Source organism: Amblyomma americanum, chromosome 1, assembly GCF_052857255.1.
Source record: "Amblyomma americanum isolate KBUSLIRL-KWMA chromosome 1, ASM5285725v1, whole genome shotgun sequence".
Taxonomy (NCBI): Eukaryota; Metazoa; Arthropoda; class Arachnida; order Ixodida; family Ixodidae; genus Amblyomma; species Amblyomma americanum.
The window spans coordinates 299,297,609-299,303,608 of record NC_135497.1 but is presented as its reverse complement, the minus strand read 5'-3'; the positions used below and the strand labels follow the sequence as shown (position 1 = coordinate 299,303,608).

At 43.7% G+C, this 6,000-nt stretch overlaps 1 long non-coding RNA gene across 1 annotated transcript; it reads left to right on the top strand.

The window, feature by feature from the left end:
- The first annotated feature begins 1,400 nt into the window (after window positions 1-1,400).
- LOC144098259 (uncharacterized) lies at window positions 1,401-4,154 on the top strand. Its single transcript, XR_013307150.1, has 3 exons — window positions 1,401-1,522; window positions 1,939-1,994; window positions 3,430-4,154. It is a non-coding gene; the product is annotated as an uncharacterized LOC144098259 (long non-coding RNA).
- Window positions 4,155-6,000: the final 1,846 nt, after the last annotated feature.

The window sequence follows — 6,000 nt, the reverse complement described above, 5'->3', positions numbered from 1 at the left end:
TGATGAGGGAAAAAAACGAATAATTTTCTAGAAATTTAACCAGATTAGAATAAATGACATGTACAAACAGTTTACACGGGACACTCGTTAATGATATGGGTCTGTAATTAAGAGCACAATGAGCATCACCAGACTTCAATATTGGTACCACCTTATACCGCATTTACACGGGCGACCTTAACCACAGTTAAGGCAACTACGGTTCCCCGTAACTATAGTTAGCCGCGCTCACATGGCAGACGAAACTGCAGTTACGCCACCTAACCACGGTTACCCAAACCGAGCTTGCTGACCACCGTTTGCTGCCTTAACCGACAAGATGGCGGCGCCCACGGCAGCAGCAACATCGAACGACTCGTCCTCCCAGATTGGTGTCATTTGGCTTGATTCAACAACCGCGGCCCTGATACGCATCGGATACGGATCTGATACGGTAACACGCGCAACGCTCGGATATATGTTGCGATTGTAGCGGAACTGAACGCCGGGCTGCCGCCGGGACAAGGCATATACACCAGCAAACAAGTGAAGCTGAAAATGGAAAACCTCAACAATAAATACGGTAAGTGCGACCTTTGCCGAACGATGCTCGTGCCATCGGGTTCTTGGCGCTGTTTTCATAGTGCAGAACTGCTTAGGTCAGCCTCGCATGTGCGACAGTAGCATATGTTGTCGCTGGAGCAACGCGTCGATTCTCTTCGCTGTCGTCGCACAGTTCTGGAGTGTCGAAGATTATCTTGAGAATGCATTGTTGAGGTAGTAAAGAATCGAGAGTAATGTCCTCAGGCAGGAGCAGCATACGCAGCACTTAGAATCTTCGCTCGTGCACGCGTGCACGGCGCTGCATGCAAACTTCCGTCTTCCTCGTTACAAACGTGTTGTTCGTCGTTTTTATTTGCAAATTGCGAGCTGCAGCGCTGACAGCATTGCTATACGCGTCGCTATTTCTGGCCACCTGCTAGAGCAACAATGTAGTTAATTGAATTTCTAGATTTATTTCATATTTCTTTACCAGGCTTCACTGTGTACTAGCAGCATTTGTGAAGTAGTATACACAGTGCAGCCTGGGAAAGGTATATGATAGAAATAAACCTAGAAATTAACCAAGTAAGATGTTTCTAGAATGACAATAGTTGAACCATAATGCACAGTCGTGGCTTCAATTGCAAAGCAGCAACTAGTAGGATGTAGTTTAGCCACATTGCAAATGTAAATTGCATGCATTAATTTCACCAGTACCTGTGCATATGCATTAGACACTTATCTATGAAATTTTATTTTTGCATTGAGAATGTGTACAGTGAAGCTAAATCCACTGAGAGAAATGCTGTGATCACAACTTTGAAATGTTTCTTTAGCAACACATTTAATAGCTCACATCATTTTTATTTTTCCAAACAGCTGAGACGGACAGGCACTTCAACTGTGTCGCCTGGCGTCCCATGGATTTTCTACTGGCAGCTTCAGTTTTCTCGGCTGCCTCCCCATCAACGATGATGGGTGAGTCGAGGAAAGTTTAGAGGTAATTTGTGATTTATACCATTGCGTGCAATCTGTCGCTCAGATCACTTCAAAATTCTATTGCTGCTCATTTCTCAGTGCGGAACTTATACTCATTATAAAATGCTGGCCAACAATAGATAATAAAGAAGACTCAAGCAGTTGTGTAAACCACTCCCAAAAACATGGGCACTGGCCTCCACGTCTACATTTTTGCCTTGTGCTGTTGTTCTTTTTCATGAAATGTGAACCAACTAGCCAAGCAACTCCCACTGCTCGTTCATAAGTCCTTGTTTTTTTTTCTATCAATTATACATATCGGTAGTTAGCTGGTTGTCTCCCCATATACTTAATGTTACCATGCCAGAGCAAAGAACGCTTTGTTATACAGGGAGTTAAATGTGCATTGCTGGTTTAGGTTACGTCCTTTTTTTTCAGGTGGGAATCATATGTCAAGAGGCACACACTGCAGATGGATACGACTTAAGTCTCTAGTAAGATGAAGTTATGGTATGCACCAGAATTTTGGTGCCTTTATTTGTGTGATATATTATTATTGCAAGTGCTGTATGACAATTCATCTTTCACACCTGTGCATATGCAGCTTCACCTTCATCCTTCTCTCTTGTAGATACTCATCGTCGTCCATTGATTCTATTAGCAACTGGGCTTGAATACAATGGAGTAATACAGCAATCTGTGGATCATAAGCTGTTATTGCAAACTGTTGTTTCTCTACAGGGACACTGAAGGGAAGTAGCAAAGTAGATAATAAATTTCTATGTGGTATCTGTAGTGCCCAAGTAATTAAATAAAACAAAGTGGTGGGCTAGTTGGTGATTCATACTTGGAATGAACGACAGCGTAAAAAAGGACAACCACAGAAGTGAAGCTTTCTTTGTGTAGTGTCCTCTTCTGTGGTTGTCCTTTTTTGTGCTGTCTTCGTTCGAAGTATACAAGTAATATGTGTATTGTATTGCGTTTTTGTCTATAAGCTCTTTGTGCATGCTTTCTGTATTTATTGCCATTTCACATAAAATACACTCAATTGCAGGTTCAGTGCTGTCTATTCCTTCTTTCTGTATCATCCAATTTTTCGTGCAGTTTTTAAGCCTTGAATGATGAACCAACTGACCCAGCAATCCTTCCTTTCGAACCATTGGACAGACTCAGGGGAGGGGGGGATTCAGAGTAAACTACTCCCACAACCATGGGCATGGCAATGGGGAGCGGAAATGGCACTTGCGTCTTCAAATCGCAGCGCCTTGTCGTGCCAGGGTTCGCACCTCACCTTTCATGTACTTCTGTTCAACTCAACCTCATGAGCTCGATTTACCCTTGGTCAACCATGCCCCACATGCTTGCACATGTTTAACATATTGCTTGTTATTGACTTTGATCAGCTTGGTATACTGTCTTGTCCAGCTGTTCATTCATTTATTTATTTGTACATACTGCAAGCCATAACTTTGGCCCAAGCAGGAGGGCACACAATTATAAAAGCCATAAAACCATTAGCCGCAACAGCCACACGTCATTTAAAGGACATAAAATCCAACATTCATCACAACACCAACACTAGGAGCCATACAAAAATCCTCCAACTCCTTCACAAAATATTTAGAGTCTCATAAACCTAAAGGAAGGCGATTGCACTCCGCAACAGTATTCAGGAAAAAACTGAAGTGAACCCATTGGTTCATGTGAAAGTTGTGGCTAGGGAATGCTGATGCACATGTCTGGATCTTCATATATCTATTTAGTTATGTTCAGGAAAACAAAAATTTGAACCGCTGCCTTCTTTCCAGAATGGCCATCATAAGTTAGTGTTTTTGTAATATAATATGGAAACGGATGATTGCATTACATGAAGAAAGTTAATATCTTTTCTGAGATGATAACATGTCTTGTATGTTTCATCATTTTCAGCTGCCAGTTGTCAATGAGGCACCACACGGCTCGGAAGTGCTCCTGCCATGGGAGGACAGCCTGCCTGAAGGAAGCAGAAGAGACGACCTCGCACAACTTGCGGCCAGCTCCCCCATTTGCAGTGCCAGTGCTGCAGTACCAATACTCCAAAGCACAGGCAGCAGCAGCGGAGACACAAGCAGAGCCAGTGCTGGCGTAAGCAGCAGTGCCACAGCAGGGGCAAGCAGCTGTGCCGGTGCTGGCACAAGCGCCAAAAGAAGGGAACCCCAAAAGAGCCGTCACAAGCGACAAGGATCTGCTATAGAGCAGCTAGTTGCCGTCCATAAAGGAGAAAGCGAGGCAGCAGCAAAGGCCGACCGCAAGGCACACAAAATGCGCAAGATAATAGTGCGCCTCCAGAAGGAAGCGAATGCCATAAATGCAAGCATGGTGCGACTGCTAGCAAAATTTCTAGACAACAAAGAAAATAATGACTCGCTCAATAAAGAGTGATCAAAACAGCTGGAATTTATTTGATATTACAGCATGTGATGAGATGAAAGATCTTTTACTGCTAAAAGTTTTGTATTGTGTTTTAAACAGTGAATTGTATTGTGCGGGCTGGCTACCGTAGTAGCTTGCAGTATTAGTTATTAACAGAGCCCATGCATACACAGCAGGGGTACACAAGTTTAATAATCAAACAAGTCTGTTGCAATTACATTGCTGCTGCTCTCGCAGTAACACTCCACCTGCTTCTCCACTCAGAACCAATGGCTGTTGCACGTTCACCAGGAATTGTTTGCTACAAGGCTGATATCTTTCTTGCAACATAGCTGTTTTTTTTTGGGGGGGGGGGGGCAAATTATAGAACAGTGGGAAAATTGGACAACAGCAAAATAGTAATGACATGAAATTGTGCACAAAAGCGTACTTTGGTTTAATGAGTTGGGATGGGAATTTAATGAAATTTATCACACTGTACGTCTTTCGAAGCCCTCACCATTGGGTCACATTTATGTCACATTTTTGTGTTTGCTTTGTGTGTGGATGATGAGTGCAAAAATATGAAGCTTCCAACTGTGACCGACATAATTTCGTTACCTTCAGAATAAAGTTGAATGGCGCAACGGAACAAACACAGAGACAGAAAAAGCGCCACTGCTGTGTTTGTTCCTTTGTGCCATTCAACTTTATGATGAACCAACTAATGCCTCAGCAAGTACTTCTGCTTTCAGAAGTATGAGTGCAAGACAAAAAGCTTGTACTGCTTGACAAGGTACCAACAAGTTGCTGATTGGCAATGTGGCAAGACGATGGCCAGATATACACGAAAATTATAAGCAAACAACAACTTATAGAATAGCTGCCAATACGCAGACCATGTGACACAAACACAACAATGAAAAAGGTAGTACAATGGCAATGAAACAGCAACATAAACAGCAGTGCTCAACAAGAATAAATCATAAAAATTGAAAGCTTATGCTGGCATTTTACTATCGTCTGTGAGCAAAACTGTTTGAAGAGATTTGTTTACAGGAAGTAATGAAATCTTCATTATTGGTTCATTAGAGATGGTTGCATGTAGGTGAAGGTTTGTTTGTCATAAGGAGTACTAGTAGTTGGTACGAACCACTTCGTTTTGTAGTTTAACAAGAACCAATAATTAACATTAGCTATATAATGCAAGACTATTTTCTGAAAGCCTGACCACGACGGCGGCTTTTCAATGCAGGTGTAAAGCAAGACACTCGTGTACTGTGCAATGTCAGTGCATGTTGATAAACCCCCATGTAGTCGAAAATTCTGCAGCCCTTCACTGCGGCATCACTCATAGCCCAAGCCGCTTTGGAATGTTAAACTCCATAAACCAAACCTGTTTTATGAAGATCATGTAGGTTACTAAAATTACATTCGTTGTAACCCTCTTAACCTTCACCCCAGTAGGGAGTATGCATCATGTGCGTGCAATGGTAGCCATTGAAGGGGAGCCGAACCCAGTGTCTGCTCCTTCAATAATGTGTGCGTAGCTCTGTTCAGGGCTGTTCCCTCTCGGTAGAGGTGTCCTTCTGAGCTGCTCTTGAGTTTCCCACGGACTGGGTTCTTGCTCAAGGCAAGGTGCTTGGCCAGGGCGTTCCCGATGGCCACACCTGACGTCTCTTTCCGGTTGCTTGTGCACACCGGCTGAGGCCGCCTTTCATCAGCGCTCTGCACCACAACTAGCTTGAATCAGCGGTCACTGAGCTGCTCACAAATGTTGTACAGCACACAAGCAGCACGGATCACATAACTGACATTGTGGACGGCACACTCAAGGCCCTTCAGCACCATTCTAAGGTGTGCCTTGACATGTCCAAAAGCATTTTCGACAACACGTCTGGCACTCGGCAGCCGGTAGTTTAAGGTCTGTGAGGGGGACCCAGAGGCACCTGGAAGGGGTACAGCTTCATCAGGTGCGTCTTCAAGGCGAAAGCTTGATCACCAAGAAGAATTGTGCCAACTCCCACACCTTCAATGAGCTATGTTTCTTGTCGGAACAGCTCACTAGCCAGAGTAGCTGGCAGTCGAGACTTCTGAAACAGTGCCGGG